The sequence below is a fragment of the Anser cygnoides genome, chromosome Z, assembly GCF_040182565.1.
Source record: "Anser cygnoides isolate HZ-2024a breed goose chromosome Z, Taihu_goose_T2T_genome, whole genome shotgun sequence".
NCBI classification, from domain to species: Eukaryota; Metazoa; Chordata; class Aves; order Anseriformes; family Anatidae; genus Anser; species Anser cygnoides.
The window spans coordinates 75,261,087-75,285,261 of record NC_089912.1 but is presented as its reverse complement, the minus strand read 5'-3'; the positions used below and the strand labels follow the sequence as shown (position 1 = coordinate 75,285,261).

Below are 24,175 nucleotides of genomic sequence, written 5' to 3'. Positions count from 1 at the left end.
GCATTACTAGAATAAGAATATGATAAATATAATAATATATGATAATGGTAAAATATAATGTAAAATATTAAACTTTAAAATAAAATTTAAACTGAAAGCAGTCATGATGGGTTAGAACATTGTTTTGTTTTAGGGTAGGCTTGAGAACCATGAACATCCACTGGCTTTTTAGGAGAACAAAGAGGCCAGCATAGTCATAACCCACAATTTACACTTTGAACCCGTTTAAAAACTAACAAATCTAGAACAGACATTACAAGATAGGCTGACTCATTAAAAAGAAATTTGAAAACTACAGTTTCCCAAACTCAGAAGATTCAGCTGTCCTCTGTCTACAACTTTCTCTTTGCAAAAACAGGCTTTGCAATGTGCCCTTGAAAGTTATTCTTTTAATACCTTGAAAATAAATGAGCCATACTGACAGGACAGCGAAGCAGAAACTGTGCAGTCTTCTCCTGTGCTGTATTATATTTATAAATAAAGTTTCATCATGAGCACTGCATACTTATTCATTTTTATCTGGTATGAAATGAGCAGTAAGTTATCATGTACCGCAAAGACAGTTTAGAGGACAGCAGAACCTCCCATCTTACTTGCTGCAAGACTGTCTGTGCTTTGTAATGCAGGCTCCTTACTGTTCACCCTGTGTGCTCTTTGAAGGCATTAGCCATTATCCAAAGATTTCTTTTCATAAATCAGGACTGGTGCTGACAGCTGAGGGATTTAACATTGACTATTTCAGAATTATAATAGCTTATACAGGAAAATAACAATCTTACCATCTAGGTAAGTACAGCAACACCCACAGTGTTTTACTGGTAACATTCCATGAGCATCTCTAGAAATTTAAAACTCTGTTGTGAGAATCTAGGCTGAAATTCAACATGAAGTCCAGAGGCAATACTGTGTACAATGTATAATTTACCTGGCTTTGTCTTATAAAATCAAACAGCTTATATAGTATATGCACATTTACAGTTAGTAGGTATGGAGGAATCCCTGTCCTACTGACCAGTTTATAATAAACCAGTAGAACCTACCCAAACTTGGTGAAGAGTAAAGTATGTCAGGTATGCATGAATCATTTGTTTATATTTGGGCATTTTTGAAAAAATTTTGAAAACAAAGCCGTGCTTGTTGGATCTTCATCTTTTTTGCCTCAGTCTTCACTAGCAAAAGTTCTAGTAACGTAGCCCGGTCCCCAGAATGCACAGGCAGGGACTGGAAGAATGATGAACCACCTACTGTAGGAGAAGATAGGTTCAAGACCAGCTAAGGAACATAAACCTTCAGAAGTCCATGGGACATAATAATATGCAGCTACAAGTCCTGAGGGAACTGGCAGATGAAGTTGCTAAGCCACTGTCCATCATATTTGAGAAACTGTGTCAGTCTGGTGAAGTTCCCACTGATAGGAAGAGTAGAAACATAAACCACATTTTCAAAAAGGGGGGGAAAAACAAAGAAAGACCCGGGGAACTACAGGCCAGTCAGTCTCACCCCTGTGCCTGACAAGATCATGGAGCATATCCTCCTGGAAACATTGGTAAGGCAAATAAGGTGGTGAATAAGGAAAACAAGGAGGTGATTGGTGACAGCCAACATGGCTTCACTAAGGGCACATCATGCCTGAGAAATCTGATGACCTTTTACAATGAAGTTACAGCATTGGTGGATAGGGGAAGAGCAACTGACACCATCTATCTGGACATGTGCAGATTTGACACTATCCCCCGTGTTATCCTTGTAAATTGGAGAGACATAGACTTGACAGATGGACCACTTGGTGCGTAAGGAATTGGTTGGATGGTCGCACTCAAAGAGTTGCAGTCAACAGCTCAATGTCCAGGTGGAGATCAGTAACGAGTGGTGTTCCTCAGGAGTCAGTATTGGGACCAGCACTATTTCACATCTTTGTCAGCAACATGGGCAGTGGGATCAAGTGCACCCTCAGCAAGTTTGCTGATGACACCAAGCTGTGTGGTGCAGTCAACACACTGGAGGGAAGGGATGCCATCCAGAAGGAACTGGGCAGGCCTGAGAGATGGGCCTGTGCAAGCCACATGAGGTTCAACAAGGCCAAGTGCAAGGTCCTGCATCTGGGCGAGGGCAATCCTAAGCACCAATACAGTCTGGGCAGAGAATAGATAGAGAGCAGTCCTGAGGAGGAGGACCTGGGAGTCTTGGTTGATGGGAAGCTCAACATGAGCCTGCAATGCACACTTGTAACCCAGAAAGCCAACCATATGCTGGGCTGCCTCAAAAGAAACATGGCCAGCATATCAAGGAAGGTGATTCTACCCCTCTGCTCTGCACTCATGAGACCCCATACAGCATTCAAAACTAGGGTCTCAGCACAAAAAGACATGGATATATTACAGTGAGTCCAGAGGAGGGCCATGAAGATGATCAGAAGGCTGGAGTACCTATCCTAAGAAGACAGGCTGAGACAGTTGGGGCTGTTCAGCATGGAGAAGAGAAGGCTCTGGAGAGACCATATTGAGGCCTTCCAGTACCTAAAGGGGGCCTACAGGAAAGCTGGGGAGGGACTCTTGGTCAGGGACTGGAGTGATAGGACAAGGGGGAATGGCTTTAAACTAAAAGAGGGTAGGTTTAGAATAGATACTTGGAAGAAATTCTTTACTGTGAGGGTGGTGAGGCACTGGAACAGCTTGCCTAAAGAAACTGTGGATGCCCCATCCCTGGAAGTGTTCAAGGCCAGGCTGGATGGGGCTTTGGGCAACCTGGTACGGTGGGAGGTGTCCCTGCCCATGGTGAGGGGGTTGGAATTAGATAATCTTTAAGGTCCCTTCCAACCCAAACCATTCTAAGACTCTATGATTCATAGTGCTGAATCAGAATATGAAAAGGTCATTGATATCCAAGAAAATATATGGGCTTAAGTGCTAGTGTTCTAGATACTGTGCAAGTATGTAATGAGATATGGGCTCTAACATAAAAGTTTTGTAATCTAGTAGTCTCATCAAGTGAGATACAATGAAGTCCTCAAGGTATGAAAGAGAAAAAAAAAAAAAAAGAAAAAACAGTAAAGAAGCATTTTGAATAGACATTGCAGTAGTCATGCTAAATGGCATAATTACTATTAGAAATCCTTAGACTCCACCCAAAATCACCTTTTGCTTGTCTCTAAATACAGCTTGATTTTTTATATTGATTCTCATCCAAGCTCTTCAGAGAGAATCCTGAAACTCTGCAGAGCCTTTCTGCATATTTATTCAACAAAAATTCACTGTCAAACACATGGATATTCATGGAAAAGTAGAGGTTTGTTTAATACTTTCACGTATTTGCATCATTTGAAATGAGGAATCTTAACTTTGTTACAGAAAAAAATGAAACAGGCAAATTGCTTTCTGGAGTGCAAACCATCCCCCTTTCTGACCACATCAGCTGTGTGCTGTTCTCAGAAGCTCTTCAGCTAGCAGTATCTGCTCTGTATCTCTGAGACAGCCTGCTTGGCTGCCTCAACAGACAGCTTGCATCCTCCTTGTATCCAAACATTTTTTCAGGCACCCAAATGCAAAATGGAGTTAAAGAAATTTCATCCCTCACATCAGTGAAAATGGACTCATTGGGAAAATAAAGATATTTTTTTAAAGTGCATTTTTCTTTTTATTTTTCCCCCAAGAATCAATACCTGAGTTGAGGTATTACCCCACAGCAATTATTAGCTCTATACAGTTTCCATCAGGCCTGTAGGCAAGTTACAGTTAGGAGAACCCCATCCCAACACACCAGTTCATGTCTCAGATATAATACATATTACATATGCAGTTATTGCATAAAATGACATGCATGTTTTCAGAATGTATTTCACAAAGGCCAGGAACACAACATCAGCCTTATGAAAGAGCAATACTTCCATGGGTTGTTATCTCATTATGCTCTGCAGAGAGTGTGTCTGGTTTACCATTCAATTTCCAATTAAAACAATTAGATTAAATCAAGTATAAATAAAATTGGAAAGCTGGAAAATGAACTAGAAGGCGGATTTCTTAAAGTCTCTTATCTTGGCTTGTACCTGTTCCCTCAAAGCAGTTAGATAAGATTAAATCTCCTCTTCAATTGAATCCTATAGGGATATAATTACGCATAATTTGCAACACATTACAGGAAACTGAGTAATAATTTAATGCTATCATGAATTTTTATTCTTCAGCTACTTTCAAGAGGAATGGTTTTACAGACCTTGGAAGTCAAAGTTGCTGGCTCAGCTAGCACAAATGGATGTTATTTTTTTTCCTCATGGGGCGACAATGGCCTCAGTCTACCTCAGCTCAATACAAATGAGTAGTAGCTATGTTGTCTTGCAGGCTGGCTGCCTTGGCAATAGAACAATCTGCAAGGCCACAGAGGAGCCAAGTTTTGTTGATTGAGCAGTGTCAGAGGGCAGAGAGCTCAAAAAGCCTCATACACCTCAGGACATAACTCTCATGAGAGCCTCAGCAAGTCATCACCTGCATGACACTGCTGGACTACAAGGGCCTGAAAGCCAGAAAACAAGAAAAACATTAAGTAACTTCTTTGCATGCAAATGAGGACACACTTAGCATGATGGATATGGTATTCATAAGAGTGGACTACTAAACTTTGAGTCAACAGTAGTTGCAGATGTTCAGCACAATTGAAAAATTTCTTCAAAAATATTGAACAAGGATGTTTGCAGTATCAAGTCCATGTTTTTCATGGGGATAACATTACTGTAAGAACTTATTTCTGTTTTTTATGGAATTTACTTGATTGGTTCCACAGTTCTCCATTAGAAAAAATAAATAAATAAATGAAAAGCTAACTTCTGTGCTCCTGGGCCTCCATGTCTTTACCAAGACAAAATAAGGTTTAGTGATACAGATGTAAACAGCATTGGGCTTTACAGCCTTGACATTAAAAGGTGTAGAGAAACTCTCAAGAGAAGAAAAATCACACAACTACTTTGCACAAAAAATGGACGAATTTGAGGAGGTTCAGGTCTTTGAGGATTCAGTTACAAAGATTTCCAGGATGAAGAAATACTGAAGTATTGTGTGTTTTTTTTATGTTCCTTTTTTTTTTAAGTTGTTGGGTGGGGTTTTTTTAGGTTTTATTTTTGATACTTTCCTATGGTGTGTTTCAGTGTTGGCAAATTACTTACCTAAAATACATCCTGGTAGGAAAAGCACATGTACGAATTCCAACTTTAAAGAATTTCTTTTCTTTTGTATGCCCCTTTATTAAGATAATCCTATTTAATCCAGTCAACTACCATATATGTATGACCTTCATTAAGTGTACTATCCCATGAAGAGACTTCAAGACATTTGTATTCAATGCATAGATCATAAGACAATGAAATGTCAATGATCATTTTTCAAGACAAAGTGGTTTATAATACAGCCAAACAATGCTCCATATAGATAATCTTCTCATTATCTTTGTATGAAGGACACTGACATACTCATTTTTCTCAGTGAGATGTATCCTCGCAACAAAAAATTCTCAAAATTCTCCTACATATAGTCATCTTTTGATGAAGAACTTGCCTGGAAGCTTCTTTCCATGTGTGCTTTTGGCTTGTGTTTATTTTGGCATAATTATTTCTGTGAATTGTTGTGGTGGTTTTGTTCAGGTGGGCAGCTGAGATCCACCACAACTGCCCTCTCACTCCCCCTCCTCAAAGGGAAAGGGGAGAAAATATGATGAAAAGGGCTCAAGGGTTGAAATAAGGACAGGGAGATCGCTCAACAATTATCATGATGGGCAAAAAAGACTCACAGAGTCATACAATATCCCAAGTTGGAAGGGACCCACAAGGATCATTGACTCCAACTCCTGGCACCACACAAGTCTACCCAAAAATTCAGACCATATGACTAAGTGCACAGTCCAAATGCTTCTTAAACTCCAAAGGCTTGGTGCCGTGCCCTGGGGAGCCTGTTCCAGTGCACAACAACCCACTCTCTCAGTGAAGAACCTCTTTTCCTGATATCCAGCTCTTGTCACAGCTTTTTTGTTTTGTTTGTTTGTTTGTTTTCTTTTTTTTGTTTTGTTTTTGTTTGTTTTTAAACAAACTCTGCATTTTATTTCCTATAAAAATTTAGATCCTAGATGGATACAGCATCACTTGGATACTGTGTCCAACGGCCTTGGCAGAGAGATTGAACAGAACTTGGCAAGAACCACGATGCTGTTCCCATGGGCACGGGTTACCCTCCCCCAGATCACTGGTGTCCTGTTGGGCTTGCCACCAAGGGTTACAGTGTTGTTTTTTCACTTTGTATACATAGGCACACCTTTTACCAAAGTAGAACTCTGTCACCTGGCAAGCATAGACACCTTCGATTTTCAGAAGGTCAGTGTGCTCTCGCTGGTTTCAGAGGCCATGTTTGTAGCCAGAAAAAAAATGGCCTTGGACCACAACGTCCCGCTTACGGTGTCCTCCCACAGCCCTGATCCCGGCAGGCCCCTGTGGCAGTGCACCAAGATGGCGATGAAAAGCAGAGTGGGGATATTAGTAAAATGTATTGCCTATTACTAGCAAGTTAGAGAAGTGAGAAACAAATGAAAGAAACTAAAAACACCTTCTCCCCATCCACCCTCTTCCACCTCCGCCCTCTAAGCAGCACAGAGGAACAGGGAATGGGGCTGTGGTCAGTCTATAGTAGTTCTCCTCCTCCGCTCTGTCACGGTCAGTCTGGGGTCACACGCGGGGTCCCTCCCACGGGATGCCGTCCTTCCCTAACAGCCTGCGGGGGCTGCCCACAGGCAGCAGCTCTTCAAGACCTGCTCCCACACGGCTCCGTACCACGGGGTCCATCCCCCAGGAGCAAACTGCTCCAGCACGGGTCCCCCACGGGCGGCAGCTCCCCCCAGGCCCCCTGCTCCTGCGGGGGCTCCTCTCCACGGGCTGCAGCTCCGGCCCGGGGCCTGCTCCTGCGGGGGCTCTCCATGGGCCGCAGCCTCCTCCAGGCCACATCCACCTGCTCCACCGGGGGCTCCTCCACGGGCTGCAGCGTGGAGATCTGCTCCGTGTGGGACCCGTGGGCTGCAGGGGGACAGCCTGCTCCACCAGGGGCCTCTCCACAGGCCGCAGGGGAACTGCTGCTGCCTGCCTGGAGCACCTCCTGCCCTCTTGCTGCATTGACCTGCGGGTCTGCAGGGCTGCTTCTCACTCCTCTCTCTCTCTCCCAGCTGCTGTTGCCCAGCAGGTTTTTGTTGTTTTTATTGTTGTTTTCCCTTTCTTAAATCTGTTCTCACAGCATAGCTTTTTGGCTCAGCTCTGGCCAGCAGCAGGACCCTTATCTAACTTTTGTCAGCATGTGGATTCTTCTCACAGAAGCCACCCCTACAGCCTCCTGCTACCAAAACCTTGCCACATAAACACATTACAATTATATTTAAACACATGCATATATTTGAAGTCAATGAGTCAACTCAAACATTGTCTGCACTTGAGATCGAGCCCTCAGTTTGGAATAGGGATAAATCTGCCCTCACTTAAAAGCTTCGTTCATGAAACTGGAACCAGAACCAACTCTGAAAATGCTCAGAATAATTACACACCATGACTGCATAACAGCAACATGTTTTGGCAATGTGTTTTCTGAAGAGCATGTACTGCAAATAAAAAGTATATACCAATAAACTAGTTTTATTATTCTGTCTTTCCTTCTGAACTGGAAGTTGGTTGTCATGGAGCTCTTCTCTCTGTAACAAAACATTTAGGTGTTAAAATGATCTCACAAGGAACTTTTTGGTTATACCTACGTATCTTCTTGCACTGGCTTGCACCTGAGTCCACTGACTTCAATAAGGCGCTCAATCTGAGAGTGATTCCTGCCTCTATCAGTTAGGTTTGGGGGGAACTTTTATACAATAATGGAATCCCCCAGGTGGTGCTCCTTTGTATGTGTGTGTGTGTGTGTGCACTAGAACCTTTCTTTCTTAACGATGTTTCTTAGATATGAGTATTAGTATAGTTTCATCTGTGAAAGAGCTGCTAGATCCTTTACCCTAGCCTATAAAACATTCAAGTTTTGTTTTATTGTTGTAATAATTTCAAGCATTCTTCAAGCATCTGTACCTTCTAGCCAGGCAGAATCTGAATTTTAGAGCAAGCAGATGATAACCTAAAACATTTATTATCAAGAACATTTATTTTTCCTCTGCAAATCAAAAAGGATTGGAATGTGATGTCACCCCAATTTCTAGTTTATTTGCAGATCATCCTTAATATGGACAAGGATAGAACATGAAGCAAAAAAGAGTAAGTGAATAAATAAAAGTTCAGAATAATTGCATTTTATTATATCAGTTTTATGTATTATCTTGAAAAACAAAGAGAGTTCATCACAGAGTTGGTACATTTCCATAGACTTATCTGTTTCCTGCTCACAGCTTTTATGATGCAGCAGTAAAAAGGTAAATGCATTGATGTTTATTGATGAACTGGATATGGAGGACCCTTTCTAAACAAAAATGATTATGCAATAATGAAGAAACGTGTTCGTTTAAAATAGCTTTGATTTTTGCTGGAAATATTATTCTCATTAACAGTAGCCACTATAATTTCCAGATGTAGATTTACTGTCATATTCCAGATTTATCTGTAATCTTTTATACAGTATCATATAGTGTGTACTGACATTTAGCAGCCATCCTCATTACAAACACTGTTCTTGATCATTTTAATTGCCTAAAATCAACTGAGCAATAACAGAACTATTCAATAAATTACTGGAGGTACCAAGTGGTATCTCAGTACCTTTAGATCCAAAATTGCTCTATAACTTAGAGATGCATAGTTTACAAATAAGATGCAAAAAAGAAGTATTCACTCACCAAAGCAAATTACTTGAGGTTTTCTTAACCTCTGGAATATTATTACACTGTCAACTTGGCACTAACTAATCATGAAAGCTGAAATTTGGGCCTTAATGAAAATGTATTTTAAAATATTTTCCAGTATTGTAACACAAGGGCATAAAGCCCATGTCAAAGGTTTGTACAGGAAAGAGTATAAAAAATTTCCAGGGTCATCAAAAACAAGCAACAAAGTATTATTTTTCATATCACTACTATGAAAAAGGTCCATTCCTTTAGTATGTGAATGGAGGTGGGACGTCAGTGAGACCAATATGGAATCTTGTATCCCATCATGGAAGTTAAAGTAATTACTCCCCAATAATACCATTTAGAAAGAAAATACCTCACTGGCCTCAGTTTAAGTGGATAATTATTTGGAAGCAAACTGCACCCTTGTAAGGGCTGCTTCTGAACATCCCCAGAGGAGGATTTTGCCATCCTCAGTCACACCATATTTGTCAGATGTTTCCCTTAGCTGAATTATTTTCACTATAGGCCAACAACGTCAAAAGACAATGTCCAACAACTCACTGTCAATGTCAGATTTAAGTGTTACTGCCTACATGCCTCATCCAAGGTAGTTCACATGCTTAGCCTGTACTTCTACATAACCAGGAAACATATATTGCCAAAAATTGCTTACAGAAATTTTGGCTCCTTTTTAGAGATTTGAAGAATTGATGATTCCTAGTATGTCCACTCAATTTTCTTAAAGATAAAAAATAAATAATAAAAATAAAAATAAATAATAATAATAATAATAATAATAATAATAAAGGAGTAATTTTATTGGGAAATAATTTCAAAGAGCGAAATTTAAATGTGATCGTTTTTTAAATTATTTGTTTGTTTCCCATATTATTACTGGGCATGTCTACACAGAGTGGACACAATCTGATTTTTTTATCAGTCCATCAAAAAAAAATCAAATATGATATATTTAAAAATTCATCCCTGTTCTACAAAAAAGAAAAGTTTTCAAACAGTTTTTTGTTTTTTCTTTTGTGATGTATCTGTATTGCACATAGCATGATGGAGCCCAGAACTGCAGTTGTGATGTGTTTAATGCAATACTATGAATCATAAATACTGATGGAGTACTGAGTTGCCCTCACCATAATTCATATTTAGCATTCTAAACCATCTCTGCATGTCATGTTGATTTGTTTCACTTGCATGGGAGTAAAGATTTCTTCATACCAGCACGGGGGGATATGATCAAGAAAAAAGTCTTACTGAATTTATCTTGCCTACATCTGTATCTAACTAAAGCCATGAACGTGCTCTGAACAGTGGTATGCACATTAGAAATGTATGCCAATACATTTTATTCAAGAAGAAGTTTGAAAAACATGCAGCTGAAAAAAAAAAAAAAAAAAAGTAGATAAGCTATAGGAAAGAAACATGATTCCAAAGCAGTGAAAGCTGCCAGAAAGGGCAGCTATCTAACTGCATATTTTTATTCATTATCCATTTCTTATGTGTAAAAGAATGATCAGAAAGACTCAGACACGTTCGAAATGCTGAGCAGCACATTGCACACCAGTGTGGCAGTACTATTCACTGTACATTGTCTCAAAGGTTGATGTGGACCTTTAGTGGGCTACACTTCACACACAAAATAGTAACACCTATACTTCAGGCTACATGCACAAACTAAATTTTTAAATTTTATTTGGTACACTTTGAAATGAACAATGTTCATCTCTCAACAACACCACCTATTTGAGTTAAATAAATGGGAGAAGAGCAGTGTGGGTTATAGGCTCTGCAGTATTTGAGTGAGTTAGTGAAAGAACTGAAACCTTGCATACCTGTAATAATGCATAGTAATATCCTTAAAGTCTATGAATTGACTGTCTTGCAAAGACTTGATATCAAGGAAAAGAATGAAATGCTCTTTTACTATCAATCTGCTCTGAAGCAATCATTAAAAGATTCACCATGCTGACACAGCTTATACAAAGAAACCAGCAATTCTATTTTTTCAAAATAAATGGGGATCTAATTCTTAAAGTGAAAATGAAAATGAATAATATTTATCAGGTTTATCTAACATTTTCTTCTTAAAGGAACATATCTTCTGCCCCATAAGAAAAGTATTTTAATCTGAAGGTTTAAAATAACCCTGACTCTGTCCAATTATTTCTGGTTTTAAGGTTTTACATAGTTCATTGCCTCTGGATGGAATGGCATTCCATTGATATCTGGTTGCCTTAGATAAAGACAAATGTTTCACTGATTTTAAGGCACATAAATATTAGAGCCTTCAAGAACACTGTTATGACTGTATCTAAGAAATTAGATTAATATCCAGAGCATATCTATTCTGCCTGTTGCGTTAAAGGTTAAAGTAAATGGGAGTGATGCCCAATTAGCCATTATAAGTCTGGTTGCATTCAGGGTACTGAGCTATCATGATTACGGATTCACAGATAACATAATACACTCTCAGTCTAGTCACATTCTGTGAACTATCATGGCCACACTTAAGGAGTTTGGTTGCGTTCAGTGAGAGCTATCACAGCTAGATTTAATGAGTAGTGCAACTTATTAAAGCAACAGGTACACAGGTTATTCGGATTGCTGGTGATAAATTCACTGTCTGCAAATCATATACTAATACCAAAAGTATGAGTAACTCAGCCTGGCTATAAAAGCATTAAAAGGTATAAAGCAACTCGATAGAGATTTCTAAGTTTCCCAGGGAGGCACGTGGTATAACCAAGTGTTTGAGTCTTACCCAAAGGTGTCTTGATGGTGGGGGGAAGAGAGGCTCAGCCCATTGACTGATCCCAAAAGTCAGAAGGTATCCTTCGCGATGCTATCTTCCCTAATATCCCCTCTCTCTTAAGCCAATTTATATTATTTTCTATCCTTTAGGTGGAGCTTTAGTAACTCTAGTCATGCAAATCTTGGTAATGATTGGTGCAAAGTTTTCTTGCTTTTTTTAATTGTATAGGCTTGCAGACTGCAAGCAGTAACACAAACCATAGATTTCTATGAACATCTTTAGAAAAGAACTACTAAGCTACATAGATATTTCAAAATATTGCATGAATTTATGCTTACACTGACAGACTTACTTGCTCAAGTCATCTTACAATGTTCCTCTGAAAGTAGATGCAAGCAAGAAAGTTGATATTTGACAAACGCTGTGGTCACAGGACATCAGACTAAGCTTTACTACTTATTAGCAGATAGATTCCCCTTTAAAACATGCTATTTAGGAATTTAAATAAGGCACATTTATTGTCAGTTCTAAGCACTCACTGACTTATTATTGATTAAGCTTCTGGAGAGCTTAACATCTTTAAAACATTTACTACTTCTTTATCAATGATGATCCATTCTTTTCGGCATCTAGCTGAAAACCATCAGCTTATTTCTGCAAATAAGGAAGAGGAATTGTAAGTTTCCGAACAGAGACAGTATTCGGAAGGAAGGAAGGAAGGAAGGAAGGAAGGAAGGAAGGAAGGAAGGAAGGAAGGAAGGAAGGAAGGAAGGAAGGAAGGAATCATGTCCTCCTTTTTTTCCCAGGTAACAAAGTATTTTTTTGGTTTTACTAATTGTTTGTTATAAAGAAAATTCATTTAAAGGTAGAGTAAGACAGAAAATGTTACTGCTAGAAATCATGAAAAAAGATCCCAAACTCTGAAAATTAAATGGCATCACAGTGAAGTCTTGTGTGTATCACAGTCTGATGACAACAAGCACAACAGTTCAGGAAATTTTATTTCCTTCTGATAGAAATGACCAGAGCAAGAATGAAAGTGATATCATGAGTGACTGGAAAGAACTGTAAAAATGAGAACTCAGATGGGACATATTTATGTGTGAACGACTATTCTCTGATTTAGAGGATTTATATTCTGGAGATTAAACCATGATGAAAGCATTTCAGCTTTAACTGAATGTCATAACATTGACATAATTCATTAATCTTGAATGCTTAAGTTACTTATTGTGCCATTCTGCAGGAAACTTTTTTTTTTTTTAATTGAATTGTATAGCTCAGTTCTGTAGGAAAGTTTTCCCACTTTTTCAATTCTTTCTTTAAATTCAGAGAGGTCAGATATCTAGAGATATACCTCTGTGGAAAAGGCATCTACATTTCTGGCAAAACACAAAGCCAGAAGCAATAAATCTTTCTCTGTGCACAATCTCAACTGCCATAAGCCTCTGATTACTATGTGAAAGATCTGTGTAGATCTGTACTCTTTCTGAAGAGCATTTACTGAGACCAGACTTTCAGAGGTGTGCTTAACTTGTACAGCTGGGTAATTTTTATTTCATTTTGAGTATAAATCCAACCAACTTCATCTGTCTCCCTGGACATATAGTACAGTCATCTGTAATAAAAACAATTTGCCCCATTGCTATGATGGGAATGAAGAGTTTGATACTGGCAATGAGTGGGCAAGTGGAAATAAATCATTTAGTGACCAGTATACGAATGCAAATTTCTATGATGCACTCCTCCCATGGGAATGTGAAAAATGTTTTTGAACAAGAGGTCTTTGGGGCAACAGTAAATGGAAATCAGGTGTCAAATCTTCATTCCTCTCTGTGATGGTAACCTTTGAGTCCACAAGGCTTCGCCTTTGCACTAGCACTAAAGAAAAAATGATAACGTGGTACTTCAAGCAATCTATCTTTAGTCTTAGGAATAAGCAACCGGCATCCCCCTGAGGTTCTCAGCCTCCACATTGGAGGCTAGAAGCCCTACATCAAAGACCCAGTAGCTATTAATCCCCCTTTAACCTTATCATTCCAACCAAGTTATACATTCTTTATAATTCTTTGTAAGTTTTATGTAGTTCTTACATGAGGAACATATAATTCTTTATAAATTTTATACAAGTTTTCATAACTGAGAAAGTTGGGAGTAGGAACGTAAGTTTTATGGCACAGAAAAGGAAGGAGCAGTAGGTGAGAACACCCAGGGCTAATGGTGCCTGTAATGCAAAGTCAGAAAAAGTGCTTTTGAGAAAATGCCACTTCTTGTCTCATACATAAAATGACACATCTGGATTTTTCCAGTGATACAGCAGCTTTCCAACTGAAAACCTGTCTGCTTTTTGCTGTCCTGGTTTTAAAAGTTGCATATTTAAAACCTTACAAAGTCTAAAATATCTCTGCTAAAATTTAGAAAGCAACCTTTTGGTGTCAGACGACTTATTCCTGTTCACAGCTCTGATCTCATTTTTCTTTTCATTTTTTTCTTAAAAAATCAAATCGATTTTATGAAATCTGCAGTAAGAATTTTAATAAGAACTCTCTATTCCTTAATTTTCCTTTCAATCTTCTTTCCCTTTGTTAAATGTCTCATCTAATTTTTTTTAGTGAGAGAGTTCAGATTCAAGGTTTCTCATGCTAAAGGCTGCCTTGGTTCTTCCTTGACCAGCTACATCTGTGTAACCATCCTTCTATCTGCCCGCCACTCACCCTTCCGTTGCTGGAAAAGCAAGGTGCAAAGTGTGCACAGAACAATTGTATCTACCATCAGCATTTCAATAAAATCCAGACAGTAATATAAAGTTATGAAGTAGGCAAAAAGAAAAGTTGAAAGCATTTCTGAAAAGTAAATAGAAGATTTTCATAAAAACACCAGCAGCTTCTGATATCTTACGTTTTCTGCTCATCTTAAACTCAAATGAACCTTTATTACATATTTTAAAAATACAAGCCTGTAGGAACAAGTCTGTTTATTGTGCTGTTCTGCAGCAATAAGAGGTCTGTCTTAAGGTTAAAAATGTTACTAAAAGAAAGAACACAATAAGGATAACTATTTGATGTAAATTTACTGACATAACACACTTCTGGTAAGAAAGAATGTTTTAAGGAAGTGATCTCTGAAATACATCTAGCTTTTCATACAAAAATATATTTTTTTTCAGAACTAAAAGAAACATGTCTCCTAAACACTATAAAAGCAGATCCAGCACTGAAAATGACAGCAGTGGAACAAAGACAAATACCAAAATGTAGTAGTTTATATATAAAGAATAAATGCACAGAAAAAATTTGTAAGCAGCCAAGCTAAAAAGCTGTAGAGCATTTTAAAGTGTAAAGGTTTGCTGCTCCTCAGCAAAGGTTCAGAAATATATGAAATATGTGCAGGAATATACACCTGTGCTATGAGCTAAGGTCTTAGTTTAAAAATTACTCCTGATGTACTAATGCCTTAAAACACCTGGCTTAAAAACAGCACGAAAGTCTTTTTTTCAGGTAAGTTAATATTCCTTAAGCTCCCTTCCTCTTCTCCATGTTCATCTAGTTCTGAAAAGTCAGGAAATTTCAGCTTTTAAGAATTTTATATCATCAGTAGTTTGCAATTCTGAAAGGTTAATTGGAAACTACTTATACTTTCAAATTATTTTCCATTCAGATATTTAACTTTCTACTAATGTGTACACAGAGGCAGAGGAATAGTTTTCTCCTTTGATTCACATTGAAGAAGTGGCCAAGCCCATCAAAATTGCTGTTTTCTGAATGATTTACATGGTTAATTCTCCTTCAAAGTAGGTACTTGCAGCTCCCACTTCAAATTTTTGGTCAGTCATCCTACAACATTTTAATGGTAGGTTCAGTCAACATATGTCTGAAAGTTAGGATTTTTAATGGGTTTCATAATATCTTAACTCTGACATGTAGGTATTCACTCTTTAAAAACTATTAAAAAAAAAAGATAACAATAGTAGAAATATACATCCAAAACAGAAACAAAATTGTTTAGGAATAAATATTTACTTTCTAACTTTTTGGAGTGTCACTCAGCCCTTGGACCACTGCCCGATAGGGCCAGGCCTCTACACGTGGCATTTTAATCTCTGATTGAAGGATAAACATGGAGAAACTATAAGGAAGTTTTACTACTTTTTTATGATCAAATTAATTTTCTCTGTAACTAGTATAATGCCTTTCTTGCATCCAAGAAGCATATTGGAAAAAAAAAAAACACTGCTAGAGGTAAGACACCTGTTTTCACAACTTTGGAGAAGTCAGAAAACACTGTCTAGGAAAAATACTATTTTCCAGGTGCGACAGGGTCCCAGAGAGACTGACAGACTGATGTGCTAAACCTGAGAGCCTGACAAAACAAAACAAACAAACAAAACCCTTCAACAGTTAAAGATATGGGTTTGATTTCAGCCTCAGTGATTCTATGATTCTATGATTATATGACATGAATGTTTTGGAATAAGCTGTGTTCAGGTTCTGCAAACTGGCTTTATTTTAATACAAGACTATGAAATCCATCAGTTTCCACATACGCAAAGTGACTGAGTGACACCCTTGTGATTTAATTTTTATTTCAAGGTCTCACTGACACTTATTTTTAGAAGCTGCTTTCATTTCAAGTGCCTCTGCTGCCATATAAAATTGAAGCACAGAACACACCGTTCACAACCACCTCACACAGAGTTTTACATGCATACATAAATTTATCTAATTTCTCTTTCATTTTGCTCAGGGCTCTGGAGGTGGAGATACAAAATACGGATCATTTACTTACCTTGTTTTGCCAGCTTATCTGCCTCCTTGCTTATTATCCTGAGCCGTGATGACAACTGGTGGCATGATTACTAGGGGTGTTTAAATTTCTGTGAAAAACAGCTTTTTGCTGAAGGCTTACAAATGTGTGAAGAGGGGGAAAGGAGCTGAAATGTTGCATACATATCATTCAGGTGCAATTTATATGTATACATAAAAACACAAAGAATTTACAAGTGATCTATGCTGATTCACTGTTCAGATTCCTCCAATGCAACCCATTTCTTAGGCCAGCAGGACTTACGACATGATTAATTCTGTGTGTACTAGCTCCTTACTGGAGATAGAACCAGAAGAAGGCTGTTTTGTCATTAAATTCCTCTTTAGGCATTTCTGGCCAGTGTAAGACAGCATTCAGATTCACAATGCTGTACCTATGGGTTCATAATGATGCTTGTACCTAAGTTGTATTTAGTAATTTGGCCTTGATGTTTTGCTTTTACACATAGCTTGAGATGGCCATTGGTTACATGGATAGCTGGTCAGCAGATAAATAAGCGAACACGCAAACAGTGAATGTTTGGCAGAGCTGTCTCACTTGACCAAATCTGATTTCTTGTAACAGAAAAACGAGTTGAAGATAAGCACAGAAAGACAGATGGTCTTACAAGCTCTGCCAAAACAATGGGTCTTACTATTAATAAATCAATGGCAGAAGCTATGAAAATTAATTTACCTACTGATAATGTAATTTCTTTGAAAAGTGAAGTCTCAACAACTGATAATAAATCTACCTAAACCAGAGACTGAGTGCTGGAAGACAAGTGCTGCATTTCAAACATTTGGTATGTAATGAAGGTCCAGTGTGATCACCAAGAACTTCAAATGAAATATGAAGCACTGACATTTCTAATCAGTTTCCATACTGCACAGTTTTGAAGCAGAAAAACTAGGAGGCTGTACAATTTGTATTAGAGGAACATGCAATGAAGACACCTGTGCAGAATAACTCGAGACAAGTGAATGTGCAAAACTTTTCCATAATTATTCTAAGTACAATCACAACTGCAAGCAAACATCTTGATAACCATGGGCAGCTTATCCATGCCAGGGACTTCAGCTGCTGTGCCTCATTAACACTACTATGCTGGTTGCCAGTTGCGGCTGTGGCAGCAGCTGTACAAAGCAATTCTCCATCTCATGGAAACAAGCAAAAAAGCTGAGCAGAACCTGTGTTGGCTGTATGTAAGGAGATGTCAAGCTCAGGCATCTCCCAGCCCAGAACTTCTTAGCACCACTTCTAATATCTACAATCAGCAAGTGGTCAATTAAAAAGGAAGATAATAAGAGGTAGGTGCCTAGGCATAATAGAAATTTAGAACTTAATGGGGGTGCATATGGGACAAGATAAGAACACTTAAACAGTGGATACACGTTCAGTTGAAGAAATCACGGTTAGGCTCACCTAACATACTCCATAGCACACAAATAAATACCCAGAATGGCATTATGTAATTCATTATATATGAATTTAGCAGGAAAAAAAAATGAGGACAAATGATTAGTGCTTTGTTAGATTGGTGTCTTGCTCATCTCATGCTATGAGAGTGGTGATGATCCAGTCGAAGGGGAAGCAGTGAATTAAGACTTCTTTCTTAACTTACTTAAGACTAAGTTTCATATGTGATACATGTGTTTTATTTCACAAGGCTTCTTCAGTGCAGCATTATGAGTCCTATCTGGTAGGTATCAGCCCTGAACAGAAATAAGGGGTGGTGATGGTGGGAATCAGGTAGGTTAGAGCATGCATAAAAAGAAAATGAGAAACAATTATCACAATGTGTATTCCAGAACCCTATTAATCTTATTTATATTAGAAATCTACTATTGAGATCTGAGCCCTCACAAAGACTGTTATTCTACAAATAATTTGTCCAAAACACAGTAAAATATCTGACTCAGAATTAAATGCAATAGAATTCCCAAAGAGGTCTGTATAAGCAATCGGGATTATAAGAGAAACAGTAAATCTGCTGTCCTCTCAGTGGCAATAAAAGAAATTTGGAGGATAAAACCTGGCACTTGGAAAATGAGGAGACTGTCAGGCCAAAAGAAGAATGGCACAATTTATGATCTTTACATTTGGAAGTATTATCTTTTAGATTTTGGTCTTCATTGGTGTAAGATACTTGTGCTATACAAATCCCAACACTGCTTTCTCTAAAACTTATTTCCATATGTAAGTTTCAAAAGGCTATATATAAATAGGAAGAAAGGGAGCTGATATGTCTGGCATCATCTGAAGAATAGAAAACAGCTGGCTTTCCTTAAGAGGAGTCACAGAAGGTGCAATTTGTAACAGATGATAAAATAAGCAGCTCAAAATCTAAGAAGTTAACAGCATTAAAAATTCTCCAATTCCTGTATCTGCAAAGCTTGTTCTATGGATCTATGTAAAGAATAGTGTTGGAAATGGGCTTAATGCCTTGCAGCTGAATAACTCCTGACTGTATCATATTAGATATCTATTTTTTTTTCTCCCTTTCTCATCTAAGTTTGCTCAATTTACAGTCATCACAGCCTTTAAAAAGAAAATCTCAAAGAAAAACACAGGAGATGTAAATTCATTTATCTTCTGGTAATACTGAGGATTTAAGTGCACAGTACAGAATATGATATTGTTCATTTGAGATAGACATGAGGGTAAAGTGTAAAAAGCTTACAGAGCAGCTAATTAAGAACTTGCTTTTGCACACTCCATTAACCCTGGCCTGAATGAAAGGCACTTTAAATTACTACATGAATATTTTGTAGCCCCAAGGGGCTGACATGGGACTATCTCCTTAGATATACAGTACAAATTAACTCCCAGGTAAATTATCCATTTTCTTATATTACAAAAGTTTCCCAGATTAGCAAAATTGATTGCACAACTAGAAATATATATATAAAACTTTCTAAACTATTCATCAACATGTAATAATTCCCTGCAGATGCAAAATTGATATGAGACCTTTGTATCTGCAGAACACATCTGCTCCTTCTCCATAAGCAGCTCCAGAGCAGCCAGCAGGAACACAGAAGTTCTCCAGTGAGCACAGGCAGTCTCTCGGGTAATGGTTACCTGACACATCCTCCCATCATGTTTTTCCTGTTGCAGCAGAACAAGTGCAAGGTGCCGAGGACCTGCTCTGCTGTGCTTGGTGAAGATGGCAGCTGCAGCAGTAGTGATGCTACCACCGCTGTAAGGATGCACCTGGAAGGGTGCAATTGTGCTGGGTCTGGCTGGGATGGTTACCTTTCCCTGCAGCAGCCCATGCAGTGCTGTGCTCTGCACTTGTAGCTAAAACAGCACTGGTACCACACCAGCATTTTGTCTCTTGCTGAGCAATAATGGCACAGCATCAGGACTCTCTCTAACCCCCAAGAGCCAGCAGGCTGCGGGTGGGCAAGAGGTGAGGAAGGAATATCACCAGGGCAGCTGACCCAAACCAATCAAAGGGATATTCCACACCATATGGTGTCACACTCAGCAATAAAAGGTGGAAAAGGGTAAGGAGAGGGGAGGGGAGGGCTCTGATTGTGAAAACATCTGTCCTGAACAAGGGCTACGCACATTTAGTCTTCAGGGGCTTGGTCAAGCATCGCTTTTTGGTGGGAAGTAGGGAGTAATTTCTTTCCTCTCTCTCTGTGCTCCTACACGGCCTTTGCTTGTTTTTTGCTTTTTCTTTTTTTCTTTTTCCCCTCTCTTCCTTTTCCCTTTAGTTAAATTATTTAATTTTTCGTTAATAATAATTTTACCTTAATAATTATATTCCCTTTAATTAAACAATCCTTATCTCAACCCATGAGTTGTTTTTCTTTCCTTCTTTCTTTCTTCTTCCTCTTCTCTTCTGAGAAGGGGGAGTGAGAGAGCAGCTGTGGTGGAGTTCAGCTGCCTAGTGAGGTAAAACCATTACAGCAAGCCAGGCTTTTGCTCCCTCATCTGGATAAAGCTGCACATCTCTGTTGCTGTGCTCTTCAGAGAACGTGCTGCTGATGAGCAATACAACAGCAATGCTTTCTCAGTGACTTCATCCTTGACTAACAGTTACATAAAAAGTACCCCACAGTGAAGGCTGGATCACTGAGTGTCAACATATGCATGGAAAGCAGAACACTCAGCTAAAGTAGGAGCAAGCATTGACTTAAAAAGTAAACCAAACTGAAAACTGATCACAAACATTAGATTTATTTATTTATTTTTTACTTCAGTGTTCTGTTTCTGAAGCTTGATGTAAATATTTTCCTAGATCTACTGACTAAGGAAGAAAGTCAATTGAATGTCAGGATTCAAAACTGTTCAGCAGAGATATTTTAGGACACTTGGGAATGAAAACAAACCACAGAATCTTACACCTCTACCTCACTTTGCCAGGAAAAATGTTAAATGTTAGCCACACATTCTGTAAAGTGTAATATGCATGATAAAAACAACATTGGATAAAAGTACAAAAACAAACAAGGAAAGGAAAGGAAAGGAAAGGAAAGGAAAGGAAAGGAAAGGAAAGGAAAGGAAAGGAAAGGAAAGGAAAGGAAAGGAAAGGAAAGGAAAGGAAAGGAAAGGAAAGGAAAGGAAAGGAAAGGAAAGGAAAGGAAAGGAAAGGAAAGGAAAGGAAAGGAAAGGAAAGGAAAGGAAAGGAAAGGAAAGGAAAGGAAAGGAAAGGAAAGGAAAGGAAAAAGGAAAGGAAAGGAAAGGAAAGGAAAGGAAAGGAAAGGAAAGGAAAGGAAAGGAAAGGAAAGGAAAGGAAAACTAAGACCTGTGTGTGTGCTTGCATGTGACAATGTAAACGTTTATATTGCCAGTAAAAGATTATCAATGTATAAATTGATTCCAGTTAGCATTTGCATAAAGTTAGATATTAATATGATCAAATTATACTCAACAAAATTTAAAATTAACTTAGACTGGTTCTAACAACTGAAAATTGGTAATTACAAAGTAAACAGCAAATTCATCAGGGTTTCTGAAAACTGGGTATGCAAAGTTGTGATTTGATCCTTATAGCTGGATAGCAAGCAATTGTCACTGCAGACACACCTTCCAATTATATTGATTTTCCAAGCACAGTCCAGAACCACCACTAATGTGGACCCTATCTTCAGTGCCTGTAGTTTGCAATTTAAGCTACTCTTACTCATCCTAAACCAAGACAAGGGTAAAGAACATGTTAGTTTGTGAGTAATGAAGGGTCAAGAAACGCTGGACCTCTGAAGCAAACATCTGATCCAGAGGCTGCTAGCAGAACAGCAGCCAGAAGCTCAGAATAAGAGAGATTAGAGGTATAACACCCTATTCATTCATCCCCTGAAACCTCAATATCCTTTCCAGCACTTTGCACAAATCTGTTTTTATTGTTGTAACTTCTTCCTTCACCTTTAGGGTCAGAAATGCACTGAAGAGAAACAGCTTGGAATGGTAAAACCTATTCTTATCTTTTTCTGAAGAGAACCATCAACTCTCTCTTACTGTCATAATCTCAGTTTATCACAAAAAAAAAAAAAAAGGTAAGGGAATGACAAATGATCATCCCATAACCTTTTCATCATTTAGAATGATTGCTGCAGTTTACACTTCTGAGCTGAAGTAAAAGAAAAAACAGTGTTCTTTTGAGTGAACTTTAATTTTTCTATGCTATTGCCTTCTGTCAGGAGAAAACGGGCACAGAATAAGGTCACAAATTCCCCTTAATACTCACTAGTCTAATGCTAAGGGTAAGAGGCCAGATCTAGCTAGATCAAGGCCAGCTAACAAGGCCAAGTGGTGGACCACAAAAAAAAAAAAAAAGATCAGCTAATTAGAGCTGAGCAAGTTTTGTGTAAAGCTAAGGGCAAAACTGACTCCAGATGAAGTTTCAACATCAGAGGAAATTCCCATACCGCCTGCGTGCTGCTACCCCAGGGCCAAAGTCATGCTCCTCCAAAGCTGTGGATTGGATGCAACCGGGGTTCTCCTGGGCATTATATCTGTCAGCCTTCACTGATGGCTTGACTGCAACACAGCATCTGGATGGAGAGGAGGATAGTTATACCCACCAGCTTCAGGACTGCTCCTTAAGCCACGAAGATTCAGGTTTAGAAGGAACCTTGAAAGCACAGGGGCAACAAGATGCCAGCTGGGGTCTGTCCCCTCACCTTGCCATCCCTTCCCTTGTACCAGCACCACTGCAGGAGCAAAGCCTTTTGAAGAAAATTAGATCACTGAGTAACAAAAAGAGATTTCAGCCAAACCAGGCTGACGATATGGAGACACAACGAATACAGCAAGGTCATCCTGGCTTTTTTTGTACAGTGTCTGCCTCCCAGAAGACTGCATTTCCACCCTCACACTTCCTACCCCCATACCCCCATGCACAGCCCCCTCTTCAATGTAAAGAAGCCAAAGTATTCAAAAGGAGGCGCACCATCTGCACTACTAATTTCTGCAACATCTAGATTTGGTTTGGCAGTCTCACACATACCAATTCATTGCCAGCTGCAGAGCAGAATAGGTTTTACAGAATATGACTGAGCCAAGCCCAAATAAATACAGTGAAGCATTAGAGGATTCAACTCTGGTCCATATGACTTCTGTTTCTAAAATTCCTCGCATATGTTGTTCTTACATCATGTAAACCCAGACAGCAGAGAACATTTTGAATGTTGTAGCAACTTTTTTATACCTTTCACTTATGCAATATTGTTTTTAAAATCAAGAAAATTATATATATATATATATATGCATCAATCAACTGAAACATTTCTTGCCCTGACTCTATGGAGCATAAGAACAATTCAGATCCAATTTCTTGCAGTTCTAAACTTCAAAGTTACAGTTGGTATGAGATAGTATTGTAAGGAAATAAAATCTGATCAAAGCAAAAGCATTATAGAGAGTGGTAGTAACCATGAATATTACCACATGTTATAGAAAAAGAGGCTGTGAAAATGGTTCCTGTTTCAGAAAATATATATATAATACATATGAGAGTAACACAGATATGTGATTTTATACATATATATATGTACATATATATATATTTCTCATATATACATATACATGAGAAAAAGCACTTTAAAAAGGAATCCTTTTTGGCTTTACCTGAGAGTTTGGGTTCAAAATCCTGAGTTCTGCTAATCTAGATCATTCTGTGAAAATAAATAGAAGAGAAGAGAAGAGAAGAGAAGAGAAGAGAAGAGAAGAGAAGAGAAGAGAAGAGAAGAGAAGAGAAGAGAAGAGAGAAGAGAAGAGAAGAGAAGAGGAAGAGAAGAGGAAGAGAAGAGGAAGAGAAGAGGAAGAGAAGAGAAGAGGAAGAGAAGAGAGAAGAGAAGAGAAGAGAAGAGAAGAAGAGAAGAGAAGAGAAGAGAAGAGAAGAGAAGAGAAGAGAAGAGAAGAGAAGAGAAGAGAAGAGAAGAGAAGAGAAGAGAAGAGAAGAGAAGAGAAGAGAAGAGAAGAGAAGAGAAGAGAAGAGAAGAGAAGAGAAGAGAAGAGAAGAGAAGAGAAGAGAAGAGAAGAGAAGAGAAGAGAAGAGAAGAGAAGAGAAGAGAAGAGAAGAGAAGAGAAGAGAAGAGAAGAGAAAATAAAGAAAGGAAAAGTAAGAAACCACTCACACTAAAGAAACAAACCACCACCCCTCCCAAGGAAAAAAAAAAAAAAAAGGAAAGAAAAAAAAACCATGATCACTCAGTTTTCATATTACAAAAAAAGCACAACGTTTTAGTTAGTGAGATTTATATGGTTTAGGAAATGGAACCAGACAAAGATCCCAAAGTTTGGATGTTTATATAAAACTCAACA

The 24,175-nt window shown here is 38.4% G+C and overlaps 1 pseudogene; it reads right to left on the bottom strand.

Moving 5' to 3' along the window:
* Positions 1–4,036: 4,036 nt before the first annotated feature.
* Positions 4,037–19,492, bottom strand: LOC106035592 (large ribosomal subunit protein eL33 pseudogene; annotated as a pseudogene).
* Between the last annotated feature and the right edge of the window lie 4,683 nt (positions 19,493–24,175).